This window comes from Uranotaenia lowii, chromosome 2 (assembly GCF_029784155.1).
Source record: "Uranotaenia lowii strain MFRU-FL chromosome 2, ASM2978415v1, whole genome shotgun sequence".
In the NCBI taxonomy this organism is placed as follows: Eukaryota; Metazoa; Arthropoda; class Insecta; order Diptera; family Culicidae; genus Uranotaenia; species Uranotaenia lowii.
Genome location: NC_073692.1, coordinates 276,519,664 through 276,536,691, shown reverse-complemented (window position 1 = coordinate 276,536,691; position 17,028 = coordinate 276,519,664). Strand labels below are relative to the sequence as shown.

The window sequence follows — 17,028 nt, the reverse complement described above, 5'->3', positions numbered from 1 at the left end:
AAAAAGATATGGAAGCCCCTTTCTTATACCCTCACTGAACAGTGTTCCAAAAGGGCCCAAACTAGAACTTTTTTTCTAGTGCTTTTGACTTTCATATGACAACATTTGATTGTTAGACAGTTCTCTAAAACGTAGAAGTATTAAAAATAAGTCACAGCCTACTACGATAATAACGAAAACACTGACTTTTATGTTTGAGGAGATATAAATGTCTCATTAAATGATGTGAACATTGCATTTATGAAAATTCAAAACTATCAAAAGTTGAGTAAAAAAAACAAACTTTAAGTACCGTAAACTGGGGGAACTTTGATCACTTTTTTCATTCATTTTAGAATATTTTGGAAGGGGTTGCTTTTTCGTAATACCTAAAAGCTTTAAAACCCTTACTGAGGTGGGGAGTTTTAAACATGATTATGGATTGCTGTAAATTCAAACGACATTTGTGGTCATAATTAAATGTTTGTTATAAAAACAGATTTCGAGTTTCGGGGAAACTTTGATCACTATGGTTTTTACATATCTCAACATCTTCAAATTTATTGTTATGATGCCATTAAGTACAGAAGGCTCAAAACATCGATAACAGTAATTTTTTGTTTGGACTCAATTGAATTTTTCAACGATTTCTTTCAAAAACAAATATACTCGAAAGATGGACAATGTTGCTGCATACATTTAGGGGCAAAAATTATAAACATTTCTCAATATTTTTTGGCCTCAAAAACCAATAAAATTTTATCTTCATGCAATTTCCTAAGTCCTCGTACTGTTCCCACGTTCTTTTTTTCTCCAAACTTTACCATTTGATAGGGTTTTTAGCCATTTTCCCTAAACAGGCTTTTTCAAGTGAAATGACCGATTTTTTTAATATCCAAAAATTATCATCAAATGACCATAAAAATAACACTTAAACTTAACCTAAACCAAGAAAAATAGTTGAACTTTCACATTAAACAACCCATTTGCTCCTAAATGCTTAAATTTGATCAGGAGAGATGTTTGTTTGTGAGCCTTCAAAAAACCAGATATTTTAAGATTTTAAAATTATATTTTAAATAATATAAAAAATCTCCTAATAAAAACCAAATTTAGCTTATTTGTAACTCAATTTTCAGGCTTTCAAACGTAGTAAACAGTTTTCAGATATTTTAACTTTATACTTAGTTAATGATGATTATCTGCAAAAATTTCATGTTGATCAAAGTTACCCCGCTGATCAAAGTTCCCCCAGTTTACGGTATGTTTCAAACTAAAAGCTTTATAGATATGTACTGAATAGAGATATAGCTCAGCAAAGTTTCATATTTTGATGATATCTACAACTTTATGCAACAAATTTCCTCACTATCTCCTCAAACATAAAAGTTAGTGTTTTTGTTTTTATCTTAGTAGGCTGTGGCTTTCTATTTTCAAAATATGCATGTAAAAATTTCTTGACTTCAAATACCTTCCGATACCAAATTTGGTTTTATTTGCATAATCAGTTTTCGAGATATGCAAACATTTGTCTCTTATTTGAGAGACCCCCTCCCCCCTTCCAGTAAGAAGGAGGGGTCTCAACCATATTAGGAACTTTCCAAGGCCTCAGAAGCATCCACCTGCCAATTTTTAAGTAAATCGGTTCAGTAGTTTTCGAGTCTATACTGCCCCTACTCGCATAACAGTCCCATATGAATTTTCGTCATTTTGAACATTGGGCTTCAATATAAAGCAATAAAAAAAGAGATTTTGTTCTAGAAATTTAGAGACAAATATCAACTAGTGGCTGTACTGTCCCATATGAAATATACCCGCATAACAGTCCCATTTGTGAAATACCACGAATTTAGTTACTTTTCAATGTTTCTTTCGGCGAAATAGTCTTTGATTTATTGCTTCGAATCATTTGATAAAGATGCAATTCACTTGATGTCGAATTATGCACACTAGTTTTGGAAGGTAAACCAGTAAGAAGGAAGGAATGTCTTCCTCAGCGAAAAACTATCACATGCAATCAAAATCCTAAGAAGATCGAACTTACATTGAGGAAGTCACGATATTTTTTCCAAAAATATGTTAATTTTTCTGATAACTGCGTTTAGAAGTTCAAAAATGATCAAATTTAAGTCTTAGGAAGTAGCTTGGTGAGCAAAACATATTCTGTGTGGGACTGTTATGCGAGTAGATTTGAAGAAGGTCTCAAATATGCTCGCATAACAGTCCCATAACGAGTAAAAATGGTGCTCCCGACCTTATCAATGTCCCAATTTCAAAAATTTTCGGTCTTACGATTTACGACAACCTAGAACGCCTCTCATCGAACGATTTTCATTTATACTGAACATTGTGGTCACAATTCAAAAATATATTCCAAAACAGAAAAAGCTGATTTTCTCACTTGCTTGTTTTTGCATATGGGACTGTTATGAAAGAAGGGGCAGTATAGGGAACAGACAGAAATCCATAGGAGGAAGTAGGGGATATTTGCCATCGCATATTTTGATAGGTTTTGTGAGCCAGCTTGACAAATGCTTAACATCCGTTTCTCCCATTTTCAATCAAATAATATCAAAATATTGCAAGCGTAAACGAAATATAGCTTAAAACATAAATATGCCCATTTAGCCCGCCGTTTTCGGAAATCGACTGTTTTGGCTACTTTTATAATAAAACTAGCAGACCCGGTAAACTTCGTCTTACCATGTGAAACTTGGTGTCCATTTTAAATTTTTCCTAGTTTTTTTTTTACATTTCCCTTCTTTCCCTTTACTCGAATCGTCCCGCTTAATTCTATCAAAATTAAACCATAGAATTTAAACTCAACGGGTCTTTAAAAATCCAATTTTTGTTACTTGTTCCATAAATAACTGTATGTTGATAATATGTATGTTCCATTTGCTGTATTCCATTTAGTGATTTATTCCGTTTTGTTCGAGTTCACAATAAGGTTTAAACCGAAATGAAAAGTATCTCATTTATTGGAATATATTGCTTATGAATCTTTGAGAAAATTATGAAGTGTTTTCCGAATATTTTGCCTAACGCAGCGTTCCCAATTAGCTTTGGATGGTGTATTTTTAAGAGCTGAATAATTGAAACACATAAGAAAAGATTTTTTACTAACCATTTTCAAACAGCTTTTTATTCATCATCCTCATGCTTCAAAGCAGTTTGAATTAAAATCCATATTTTCACCAAAATCATTTCCAAAAAGTTTTGCCTGATACTTAAGTTATAGACTTTACACATTTCAACTTAAAATGTTCCCAAACAGCATTTGTCATGGCATTAAATCTGACGATTTTGTATACTGCAAATTCCTTTTTCTATTCAAGCAAAAAATGCAAATTAGTTCATTTGATTTCATTTAGGATTATGTAATATTTTTAAGATTAATAACATTTAATTGAAAAGCAGATTTTTTAAAAGTTAATAGATCGAAACGAAATAATCTGTTCAGGCTTTGATGGTTTCGTGAGTTCATTTCAAAAATAAAACATAGGGGCAAATGCAAACGAATATCATCACAGTTCAACTTTCATATTTTCTGAAAAAAATCATATTTTCAAAAAAAAATATTAGTCATGTTGACAAAAAGAAATATCGAAGTATACATTTGTATCATTTATTGGGGCAAGTGATAACACATAGGTCTTTTTCAGATGCGTCAGTGAAAAGACTTTAAAATGAATTTAATACTTGTTCTTGTTTGTCTGTTTTATCAACTTTCATTGATATATACTAAGTTTTCTCCGGAATAAATTAATGCTTGGTACTTCAATTTCACTGAATGCTGTTCAACCATAAGACCTTGATTTACAAAGACCTTTATAATAATTTTGAATATCCGCTTCAGACTCAACACTCGGGATATCCTTTCTGGCCATTTTGGAGATAAAATTCTTGAAGTGTAGATGTTTCATTGCTAAATGGCGCGTTTTCACTTATTCCACCAAAGAAATTACATGAATTACTTTTTCCATATTACTTTAAACACTTTCAGGTCATATTATAAGTTCATCATAAAAAACTGCTGCCCCTGGAATATCAATCACAAAAAAACTTTTCAACAAAAAAGTGAATCAAAAGTCTCTTCTATGTAGCCAAAATATGTTAAACAAAAACATACTTAAATTAAAATTAAATAAAATAAAATTAAATTAAATACTTAAACGTACTTGAATTGTGTGTAAACAAACAGTAAACGTGTAAACAGTTTTTTGATGAATGATTTTAAAAAAGAGTTGAGTTTATTTAATCAGATAGATTTTTTTGGGCCCAACAATTTTTAGATGAAGAATTAATGTATACACTTTTCGTAAAAGTTGAAAGTTTGCACTTGCTCTAGTTTACTTTCTTAATTGAAAATTCTTCCGCAAATTCATATCCTCACTTTTTGTTATAGAAAAGTAGATTATTTTATTGATAACTTCAACTTACGTTTGCAAAAAAGTCTAAAAGTTCATTCGGCCTTTAAAAACTTCAATCCTATCTAATCTATTTCAAAGAACAGACTCTCGTTCAGTTAATGTGTCCAGCGTTCTAGGCGTATCGGATTATACAAAATTGAATGTAAAGCTTCCCAACTTCTTATTTTCAAACGTCCAAAAAGTGTCATTTATTTTATATTTATCATTATCAAATTCATATCTTTTGGACAACAATTTACTACTTAAATTAACACGAATTAAAAATTGTGTTAATATTTGAAATCGTTTATATGGTTTTGATTCGATCGATAAAATATCAATCCGTGTCATATCTAGGCGTCATTTCCCAAGCAACCAAAAGTTCGGATAACATTCCTCTATCAGGTTTGATCAGCTTAATCGAGTATGCTAATATAACTTCTTTTCAGCTCAATTTTTAAGTAGTTAAACGAACTTTAAAGTTGACAAAAAGTTCGCATAAATCGTCAAACAACTTCTAACCAGCTTCAAAATCCACTTTACAAGCAGCATAAAAAATCGAAAAAAATAATCTTCCGCCCCTTCAATTGCCTTGCCTTCTCAAGTCTGCTATTTTGATTCATATTAATCAACTATATTTGTTACTAACTTACATTACATTTAAAAAACATGTTCTTACCAAGCCTCGAACCCGAGCTCACCGCTTGAAAGTTGAGATCCATACTTGTTGCCCTATATGAACATCATGAGTAGGCAACGATTTTACTCGATGTTATGATTTTCTTTAAAACGACTTTCAGGTTCTTTATTTCTACTTAATTCCCACTTTCCAGCTGTTAAAAAGTTCTTCCGGAACTTAATGTGTACTTCATATAGTTGTTTCCCAAGTAACGATGTGTTTATTTATGCAAACACGTGTTGAAGTTCGAAAAAAGGTGATTTTAGCCTTTAAATCTACTTCAAGGTTTCTATAATACGAAGTTGCTTTTGAACGCTCGTTGGAACTAATTAAAAACTTTCAAGTTTACAAAATAGTACAACAGAGACTTTTTACGAACTATTGAGCTGTACAAAAAGACTTGCAACCCTTTGATAGCTACTTGGTTTTGAAAAAAATGAGAAGTACGTAACAAGTAGATTGTTTTTCTTCATACAAACTTTAAAGTTCCCAAAAAGTAGAAACAAAAACCAAAACAGTACTTCAAAGCTTTTTTGAGTATTTTCTGAACTTGATAAAGAATGAAGTTCCATGGACCTCGAAAAAGCATTTTGAACAGCAAAAAAGTTCCACAGAACTTTTGTACAGCTATATATGAACTTATTAGTTCGTTCCTTAAGTGATATTCGAACTTTTGGTTGCTTGGGTTATTACCATGTGCTGTGTACAAATAAGTAAGGAAAAAACACATCTAGGTTGCATATCGCCCCAACGTGCATAAGAAATATAGGTTCTTGGTTGAGAAATAGGCGCCTAATTTTTAAATTTTTCCAGCGATCAATGAACAATATGCTTTGGTTACTATTATCTTGCAACGACGTTTGCTAGCGACGCCTCGTCCATGGAGACGAAAAAACAAACCCCTCGAAGAAAAGAAAATCTCTAAAAATGGATGCCTTACTTTTCAATTTCAGATTTTGGCAAAACAAATATTATATGTTTTATTCGATCAGCAAAAGGTTTCAACCTGAGTGTCACAATCACAAAATGTCAACCTGAGTCACATCTAGGCGTCATTCATAACCATGTGAGCTAGGAATCAAGAACAAAAAAAAATCACATCAGGGCATCATATCGCCACCACTTGCATTGAAAATATGCTTGGTTGAGAAATACGCGCCAAAATATTCTCAATGATCAATATGCTATGCCATAGTTACTATCTTCTAACGACGTCAGGTCGCGACGCCTCGACCTTGGAGACGAAAAACAAACCGCCCAAAGGAAAAAAATCTCGAAAAAAATGGAAGCCATGACTTTCATTTCATTCAAAAAACTACAAATTTAATAATTACGGACAATTGATGCGACTTTGTGTTGTTTTTATTCGATATAAACCGATTCGCATGGCTACATAATATTCTAAAAATAATTTCATTCGAATCGTTTGTGTCATTTCGGAGGAGTAGTACTACAAACACCGTTACAAGAGAATTTTATATATTAGATTATTTTCATAAAAACTGTAAGAAATTTCAACAGAAAAATTCCTCTAACGTATACAAAATAGATGTCCGCTCATGTGCATATAGTTTTTATATTCCTATCTATCGGAATATGGTAGAAATTGAGTCCGCCATCAACCCTATATAGATTTTGGTTAAAAGTAAGTATGATGCTGTTTTCACACATACATATGCACCCGTTGCCTTCTTGAAGTGCTGCGTGCCAAGCGATCTGTTTTTCATTTCTTTATTGACAACTTTTCAGCTTGTTTAATTTACGATCAATAGTTATGTGGAATAGCAAGCCAAGATAAGGTTAAAATTTTGTTTTATATCTTCATCCATTCTTGATAAAAAAAGTACGTGGTTTGCCGTACACTGCAAAAAATGGACATTTAAATAATATGTTTTTTCGCACATACGTTCCGACACATAATTTTTATGTGAAATAAACATAAAGAGCTGACTAAACTAAAATGAGCGTGAGGGTCCTGACCAAAAATCATCGCACCCGAATGTCGATGTTTTTTAACGTTTTGTTTCCAAAATGGCGCGTGAAAAAATTTGGTTTTGGTTGCGACGGACGGAACCAATAAAGAAAAGTCCTGCTTAGAATGTCCTCGGAAGAAAAGGATTCTTATCATCGGTCAGTTCTGAAGATGTTGCTGTGTTTGTGTAATATAAAGTTAGTAATCACTGGACTATGGGTTATAGATCAACGGTACAATATTAAAAGTGAATGTTTTTTTTTCTTCTTTACAGCAGGGAAGCCGTATGTTTTCGGGACCATTCACGTATTGATGGAGCGCACTGTCCGGGTACTTACATGCCGGAAATTCCTCAAATGTATCTCCCCGGATGAATATGAGTGACTATCCAATTACGCTGGTGGGTGGTGATACGGGCTCGATGCCGATTGCCAATCCGGCATTCTTTACATACGTATGTGTTTTGTTTATAAAAAAAATTGAACTGAGATTTAAAATAAAGTGAAAGTATTATATTTTTAATTAAACGATAATCATCCCTTCTTTAATGAAAGAAAATATAAAATGAAGTAAATAACAGCAAAACGGTCTATTAAATTTATTTTCCCCGACATATAGCCTCTATGTGCCAAATTTTATAAGTTTTATTTGTTGCACGTGGGCATTTCATGTGTGCGCCACAAATACTGTTCTATGTTTTTGGCTATATGCGGGCACACATATTTTCCAATTGTGAGACAAATTGCAAAAATCTATAAAGGTTCACACATAGCCCCAATGTGTAGATTTGGTTGAGTGTAGGTTATAATTTCACATTTTTGCCATGTTTTCCTGTAGCAAACGGTAGTTTTAGTGATTTTTCCCGTAAAAAAATATTTGGTTAAAATCGATCCGAAAGTTTCCAGATGCACTAGCAAGGTAGGTTCGTTTAGGTTTTTTCCGTAGAGCAAAATTTTGTTAGCAGTTTTGTCACGTAAAAAAAAATACTATACAGATATAAGAATTCAACTGTGGATAACTGATATGCAGAATATCCACATATAAAATTTTCTAGGATGTTTGAATTTTTAACATTTTTTTGGCATGCCAAGATAATGAGCATATCAAGTTTAGGTTCACTTTCCCTACCACATGAAATATTGATTTTAAACTGATATTTAAGGTCCATAGAAAATACATTTCTTAAATGTTACCATCGAGTCTAAAACCGTCAATGAAATGAAATTGTCTCCGGAAATGCGTGTTTTCAATTTTATTTTTTAATCATAAATTCACTGATATCAACAAAACTGCTAAACCAATAGCAAAAGCAGAAAAAGAGATATCAAATAAATATTATGCAGTCTGATTAAATGGAATCCAAACACAAGTTCTTATTTCCATTTTAAAATTTCATATTTGGAGCATTACTCAAAAACTGTTTTTCTCAGTTTTTTTTTTCATATTATTCTCGAACTAAGCGCCCGATTTTGTATTGAAAATGATCTTCAGATTACTTATTTAAAAAATGCTGAAAACTAGTGTAATAAAAAGAAGTTTTTTTTTATCTTCAACAAAAACAAATTCATCTGGGTTAATCTCAAAAGTAAATTTTCATGAACTAAACATTTTTAACTACGATTGTAGAGTATCCTATGCACTATTATATTAATGTCGCGATTAAAATGTCCTGGATAAAATTTTGTTAAAAGTACCTATGTATCCTTAACCGCATTCCAATTTTGCAAACATGGCACAAGACTTTTACCAATGTTTAGAAATAACACTTGTCATGGTATGAAATTTGGCGTTTTTTATGATTGAAAAAAAAAATTACTTTTGTTGAAAAATGCAAATAAAATTCTCCGGTAGTTCCCAAAAAGGACAAATCATCATATCTTAGAAAACAGAATGATTAAAAAAAACTTTCATCAAACTTTGACCTCATGATATTTGTTTGTAGGGTAGATTTTTTTCCAACAGTTAAGGATTATACTTTTATTTGTTTATTCATATGTTTATTGCCAGTAATATTCAGGTACTGTGACCTACAAATTCATTTGAGCGCCAATGTGGTCAAGCGGATAGGCTGGCGCGAGTCTGGTTTTGGTATGCCAGGCGTACTGGGTTCGATTCCCGGTATCGGCAAGAAAACTTTTGGGTTCGAATCCCATAAGCGGCCAACAGGTAAGATGTGTTTCATTATAAAACTGACTAGATAATAGGAATGTTCAGTCAGTTGCCAGCTGGTCAGGAGCACCTCGTCTTGCTCTCATATATAGTAACTAATCATGGATTTTTTCAACAAATACAGTTGAATCCCGGGCACTCAATGCAATGTACTAATTTTATTTATTATTAGTTGCTTTATAAGACAGCTAGACAAGGTGGTCCGTTACCCTACACGTATGCCAGAATACTTGTAAGTAAACTAGCCCACCTGGTTGACACGTTCTTCCAGAATAAACCTACATCAACACAATACATTCATTCCATAACAGTTCATACGAATACAGGGAGTCCGGGTATGGTGTACGCGTTGCCTTGGAGATTTGTCGAACCTAATAATCTAAGAATGCATGTGAGCAACATACTTAGGCAGAAACTGCGGAGAATCTTTGCACCCATGGTGGATTACCAACACATTAGGTATCACCTACAAATTCATTTGAAAATGATAAACATTGTTATTATAAAAGTTTAAATTTAAGGTTAAAATATTGGAATGATTCGGAATGTGTGGCCTGAATAGTCCAAATCCATTTGAAGTTTTTTTTTTTAACAATTCAAGATTCCAAAACAATGTTTCATCCAAGATTAGACTGCTTTTAAAGCAGTAAATCATTTTATCTCAAATTGTGTTCAATCTATTTTCAATGGCATCCCCCAGAAGATTCAATCGCTATTAGCCCCCATATATTATGGCAACGATTCGCCAAAGCAAAATTTATTGCCGTTTGGTTCGGGCATAGCATGGTTAGCGAATGAAAGAGGAAAAATAAGCTAACGATTAAAACGGCCGGAAGAACTTCAGAATGAAGAAAAGGCCCAAAAATAACATCCATAAAAGTGCAATTCCGCGGCTAATAACTAGGTTAGTGGGTAGCTTCTCTGCCGATAAATGGACCATCAATCTAAAAGCCTTTTGATAATTTATGCGTCTGTTCTGTTATTGTTGCTAATTTTTGCCTGCCACAAAGTTGAGTCAGGTGCCGTTGAGGATTTAAAAATACCCTTCAGTAACCTTCAGATAAAATTATGGAAGATTCAAAGGGCAATTTGAATTGAGCATACTAATTTATTTCACACTCATGCATGTTGCATGCTCATTATTTTGAGAGAATTCGAATCGAATAGGAATTTATTAAAGCGTCAACTTATGAGATAAGAAATTCGTATCGTTGATTGACATTCCTTACCATCCAAACTTCGCCCATGTGCTTCCACTCTAGATATTAACATGTTTAAATGATCTACATTTATATGCAAACATGGACCCTTCAAGTAGGACGCAAAAATAAAACCTCCATATAACCGAACACGGAACAAGCAATTTATGTCAGCAGATATGCATTCAAATGACACTAATCGCCTGGTGGGAGATTATTGTGTTGTATTCAGTATAGATATGGGCAACAAACGGCACAATGAGATCGTGTGGATTTTTGTGACTGCTCTCTACTCATAGGGAATCAAAATAAAAATAAAATGAAAAAAAAACGAATAGAAAATGTCAGCACGATGTCATCAGGCAGATGTACAATCCTTCCATTGTTCCGAAAGGGATTAGTTTCGGTCTGGAATTGGTATATTTCAATTAAAATTCATGTTCCGTTTGGAAGGGTATTTGAATATTTGCTCCCTCTGATGTCATTGTCATTTTTGTCAAGGAGTCTTGTATGCCGATTATTCGGAATTGCCTCATGAACGGGACGCTATTGTAAGAGAACATTTAGGCATGTTAAAAATGTTCTCTGGACTTATGTTTTTTGTTATCCTCTTAGAAAAAAAACGAAAATTTTGAGTATTTCATCAGGAGATTAGTGCTAGCCAGAATGCTTTATTAAACCAGGCTACTAAGTTGAGCAAAGAAATCTAAAAAAAGTCACTAGAAATGTTTCATTGATTCAAGAATAACTAGTTTGTTTTAGTTTAGTTTAGTCATACTCTACTTTTTGCCTCACTAGCTATGTATTAAACTCTTTTCTATTTGGAGCTTATTAGATCAATAAATGGCAATCAAAAGTTCCTCATATACAGACCCCGTTCGTTTTTGGCAACACGCGCGAAAATTTTATGTTGCCAAAATCGAATGTTGCCAAAATCGAACGGATTTTTTGTCACTTTTTTATTTTAAATTTTTATTTCAAATTAGTCAAAATTGATGTAAAACCTTATATTAGCATGAAATTTTTCAATTTGGCTCATTTATATAAGTTTTAAGCAGTAAAACATGGAAAAATTCGTGTTTTTACAGATTAAAACTATTATAAATAAGCCGAATTGAAAAATTTCATGCTAATATTATGTTTTACATTAATTTTGATTAATTTGAAATAAAAATAAAAAATAAAAAAGTGACAAAAAAAAACCGCATTTTTTGGATGTTGCCAAAATCGAACGGTTTTTGCTCGGATGTTGCCAAAATCGAATGTTGCCAAAATCGAACGGGGTCTGTACTTGATTCTGTAATTTTAAAGTTTAAGATCGGCTGAATAAAGGTTACCAATGTTTTATACTCTCCAGGAGAGTTCCAGTTCATAATTATCGTTCACCAGTGAATATTGTGCAAACTTCAGATGGTCACTAGTGATTCGAAGGATCTCGTTCTGTTTCAGTCGGGATTTGGTCTAAACCTAGGAATTACTCAACAAAAATCAAGAAAAAAAAACTTTAATTTTTTTCCTCGAAACCCATCAGAACATTTTAAATCGTATTTCAGGCTTCCAAAAAAACCTTTCCTGATTATTTAAAAAAAAAACTTGAACAAAGAATTTCGTTTTGAGCGCATGTATGAACAAGATACAACACAATTTGTTTTCTTTTTTGTTTGATTTGACAAATAAAGTGACTGGAGCAACTGGCTGGAACGGACTTTTACCAAATTTCGTAATAAGTATCCGGGCCGGGCAAACCCACATAAAACATGCGTTTTTGATGATAATAATAAAAATGTACTCTGATGAAATGAATATAACTTTTATATTAAATTCCAGCAAAGACAGAATTCATTACTGAGCGTATGAGCTCAATTTCACAAACAAGGGTTCATATATTTCTGATTGTCGCTCATATTAATGCCGATTCATTTTTTTCTGCTCTTTTTTCTAGAACAACCAACAAGCGTCGTCGTCTGGTTGGTCTGAGACACGACAATATTAGTTGGTTCAAGACCATTGGAAAATTCCTTATCGGCAGTAAATGCTTCACTCAGACTTTGTCCAAGAACCCGGGGCTTGGAGTTCGAACCAACTCTTGCAGCTAGCTGGAATAACCAATCATATTGTGCCGCCAGCAGCGACGTCATCTCCCTAAGGAATTTTAGCAAACTCATTTCTTCTGATAGCCTCCAGTGACGGCTATCGGTTGCAATTTAGTTCAGTCGGTTGAGGATGCAGTACTTGATGGTCTATAACACTAAGCTAGTCGCCTTTAGGTTGTTGGAATCTCAATTTACCTACAAATGAGTAGGTATTTAGTATATCTGTTAATTTGTTCACTCAATTATCCATTGTCTAAGAGTATGGGTTTATCCGGGTTTTCCATCTTTATAATGTTATGATAGAGAAGAGTCTTCGCATTCGCATTCGCATTCGCAGGAGCAGTCGCCTAAAACTTCGGTTGGCGCTACGCAACAATTCTCCGTTTTATGAAATTACAGTCGATCGGACTTGCCACATCTTCTCTTTTGAGATTGTGGAACACTTCCTGACTTGTAATTCCAATAGAAACTAGGTCCCCCATTTCGTTGCCTCAGATAATAAAATCTCTTAAAATGGAAAACCAGCTCCCACGGAATGTTGAAGGTGCCCTGGCCGAACCCTGCGGACTGTGTGAGGAAGGGGGAAGGAATGTTAGTCAACGTTTACTTTACAGATAGATGCAGAGATCTCTACGACCCATCCATAAACGTGAGGAGGTTTTGGAACATTGTTAGTTAAGTTGGGGAGGGGTAACCCTAGGAGATGCTAGGCCAGCATTGCGGGTGTTGATTTCGTCCTACACCTCCTATGCTCCTAAAGTTTCCTACTGAAACTCCTAGCACTTACTATGAGGCTTGTGGACAATAATTATGAATTACATGAACAACATAATAATAATTATAAACCAATGTTTTTAAAAATATAACTTTATTAGCTTCAAGTTCAAGGGAATATTAACCGCAAACGAACACAATGTCACACACACATTCAATCACAAACAACAGCAACATATTTCGAATCCTAGCATTTATTCCTGACGTACTAACAAATTTTCAAAACGATCATGATCTGATAGTGCAAAAAACTGTTTTTCAGATTTATAATACGTAATGTTTAAATATTATTCTTTACTTTTTTTAAACTGTGACCCAAAGATGGGTCTTGACTCAAACATTCAGTCAGCGAAACTTTTTTTGTAGAGAAATGAATCCAACTTAGATGAAATTTCAGGGACTAGATAAGGGAAAATTGATGTTGAAAAACATGCGAAAAAAATTCGCCTTGTCTCCCGGTGAGACTTGAACCCACATCTTGCGCCTCTCCGGGGCCCATGTATTAACATTCTACTACAGGAGACCAACCTGGCGTATGAATATTATACTGGTTGAGTGTCGATGTCTATCGGAATGAAGGGAATAGTTCTCCCATGTGATCATAATCATTTTTCTTGGTCTATTTCTATTCCCATCTTTTCATCTTACGGTAGTTGGACTCAAATTTGGATATTTTAGGCACGGCAAGATTTGCATTGCCTTCTCATATCCTGCACGGGTTGTCAGTTATGATGAGAAATGATGCGTTTGCCGTATTTGGAGTTTCGCTGACTGAATGTTTGAGTCAAGACCCATCTTTGGGTCACAGTTTAAAAATAGAAAATAAGGCGGTGCCAAACACCGAATTTGGTTGGATATCCAAATACGGCAAACGCATCATTTCTCATCATAACTGACAACCCGTGCAGGATATGAGAAGGCAATGCAAATCTTGCCGTGCCTAAAATATCCAAATTTGAGTCCAACTACCGTAAGATGAAAAGATGGGAATAGAAATAGACCAAGAAAAATGATTATGATCACATGGGAGAACTATTCCCTTCATTCCGATAGACATCGACACTCAACCAGTATAATATTCATACGCCAGGTTGGTCTCCTGTAGTAGAATCTTAATACATGGGCCCCGGAGAGGCGCAAGATGTGGGTTCAAGTCTCACCGGGAGACAAGGCGAATTTTTTTTCGCATGTTTTTCAACATCAATTTTCCCTTATCTAGTCCCTGAAATTTCATCTAAGTTGGATTCATTTCTCTACAAAAAAAATTATTCTTTACTCTTATCAAATTGTGTTGTTTTAATCATTTTATTTGAAGCGTGAATTGGCCTAGAATTCTTTTTGAAAATTTGTTGTACAATTTCTATCTTGCCTCCGAAGTATTAGAATTATGTACATACCTATGGTAATTATGCATGGCAAATAGTGTGAATAATATTATTTAAAGAATAATTTGTTTGATTTGGGTTCCTGCAGATAACAAATCCCCTCCACCCCCTCACACGAACATACGCGCACGCACACAGAGACTCATCCATTCATCTATATTGATATAATATACCCATGCATGGGGATAGTGGTCACTCTCACGCCAGAACAATAACCATGCGCTAAACATACACAGAAAAAATTAATTGCTGTAAAATTACGGCAAATATCCTGTAACAAAAAGGAGCAGGACATTTACCGCAATTTTACAGGTCGGAAAAAAAATCACGTGACATTTATTTTTACGTGAACATATTTTTACAGGCTGCATTAAAATTACAGTACTGTAAACTTTTAGTTCATTGAAGCTTTTGAGCTGATTGGAATTAAATAAATAACATAAAGATTTTTTTCGGAAAATTTAAAATGCATGAAAATATGTTCAAACAATACTTTATTTACAAAAAAAAAACGATCTGAAACACAATCGTTCTCATTTAAAAAAAATTGTATATGTGAACAGTGCTTGCTGCACCACAAAATTCCGCTGCTTTGTACAAGGGTTTATTAGCACCATTCGCGACTGGAAAATGTGATATGCGGCTCTTGGGATTTGGATCAATATTGGCCTCGAAATTATCTTACATCTTTTGGTGTGATAATTTAAGTTCGAAACTAGAAAAGAAAAATATCAATTAATTTATTGAGAAACTCTCATGCACTGCACGCAAGTAAGAACTGTTGGTAAATAATTACCTTGATAGACATATTTTGCAACTATCTTCTGTTGCTGATTTTGACCTTTGACATATTTCATCTGCAATGGAACCATGGTGCTCTTCAGCCTCCCACTGGACCCGTTTCAGTTCCTTGGCTCGTTGGAAATAGGGCTCAACGGTCCCGGATATCCTTTTCGTCGCGCCGAAAATTGTTAAGGCTGAGGAAAAAAACGCTATTAAGAATTGAATAATTCCTAGAAAAGTGTTCCTAAAGGTACTTACAACTATGATCAATGTTTCGTAAGAAGTTTGCCATTAACCCCTTCCTGAGTGCATGCCATTGGGTTTAATTTGATCAGTCAAAATCTTACTCCAGGTGAACGTCCTCCATTTCCAGCCCCGGTCGGAACACTATCGGGGCTAATTTAAATTCCTATAGACCATTTTCAGGTAACTTTTGTATGCCTTCGGTTTCCAGATGAAATGGTTTGGTTCAAAATGATGATGTGTCGCTACTTTTTTTTGACACCTGGTTAAGGTTTCGGGGGAAACTGGTACGATATTCGAAACTCTTCGCTGACATCTCGACAATTTTCCGCCGCAGTGCATTCAGCTCGAAAAGTATTCCATCGAAGCGATATTGCCATTCTATGAACCAAGTGAGGAAGAATGACCCAATGAGATTAGTTCCTAAAGTTAAGAAAAAAAAAAACTATGAGTCGTGAACTTACGCAATTTCTCCAGCAATTCCAGGAACGGTACTATGTCGAAATTCTCATCGAAAGTAAGTGATAAACTCAAAAACCAAGATGCCTTCATCCGTAGCATTAAAAATTATAAATTTAATTTTCTTTTTAGTTTCATTTAGCTCGAAGGTGACGAAATAAAACCAAAAACTGGCACCAACACAGCAGAACTTTTGTTTTTTTTCGCAAATGCTGGATGCGCACGGTAAGATTCTGTCATAAAAAGGGATAAAAAGGGATAACACCACACTAGCGTTACTTAAGTACCCGTAGCGAAAAGGTCGAATTACAAAATAGATGTCATTATTCGAAAGACTTGTAATATTTTATTCCTTAGATAAATTATTTTGATGTTCGTTTTATCTAATATGCACTCAGTTATACATATTACTACTGAATCATTTCACTTTGAGACCCTCTGTACCAAAGGGGCTTATGCATTAAGTTTAATTTCTAGAATACACTTTTCAATATTCTGTGTTTCCTGTAATGTATGAAGAATTATTCGAAGTAGATAATTGGAAATAAAACATTATACACAAATTTAAAAGTAAAATAGGGGGTTGTTTGGCTATAGTAACTCAAAACTCTTGCGTGACATTTGAAAAGGATGAAACAAGTAGTTGACAATCGAGGAAAATGCCATAATATTATCAATTATTAGATTCAGTGAAAAATGTAAACGTTTCTGACAACCAACTGAAAATAAGTGGATATAATGCACATTTCTTGATTTTCATGAACAAAAAGTGGTCGATTTTTTAAATAGGATTTGATTGGATTTTCCAAAATTTCAAACGCGTTTTTCTCGTTTTTAGCTAACTGCTAGTTTCGCCCTTATGAAATATTACGCTAGATATA

The 17,028-nt window shown here is 33.9% G+C and overlaps 1 long non-coding RNA gene across 1 annotated transcript; it reads right to left on the bottom strand.

Annotated features, from left to right (window-relative positions):
• Positions 1–15,221: 15,221 nt before the first annotated feature.
• On the bottom strand, positions 15,222–16,255 carry LOC129743710 (uncharacterized). Its single transcript, XR_008736660.1, has 4 exons — positions 16,153–16,255; positions 15,704–16,069; positions 15,459–15,639; positions 15,222–15,377 (listed from the first exon to the last, which is right to left on the bottom strand). It is a non-coding gene; the product is annotated as an uncharacterized LOC129743710 (long non-coding RNA).
• Between the last annotated feature and the right edge of the window lie 773 nt (positions 16,256–17,028).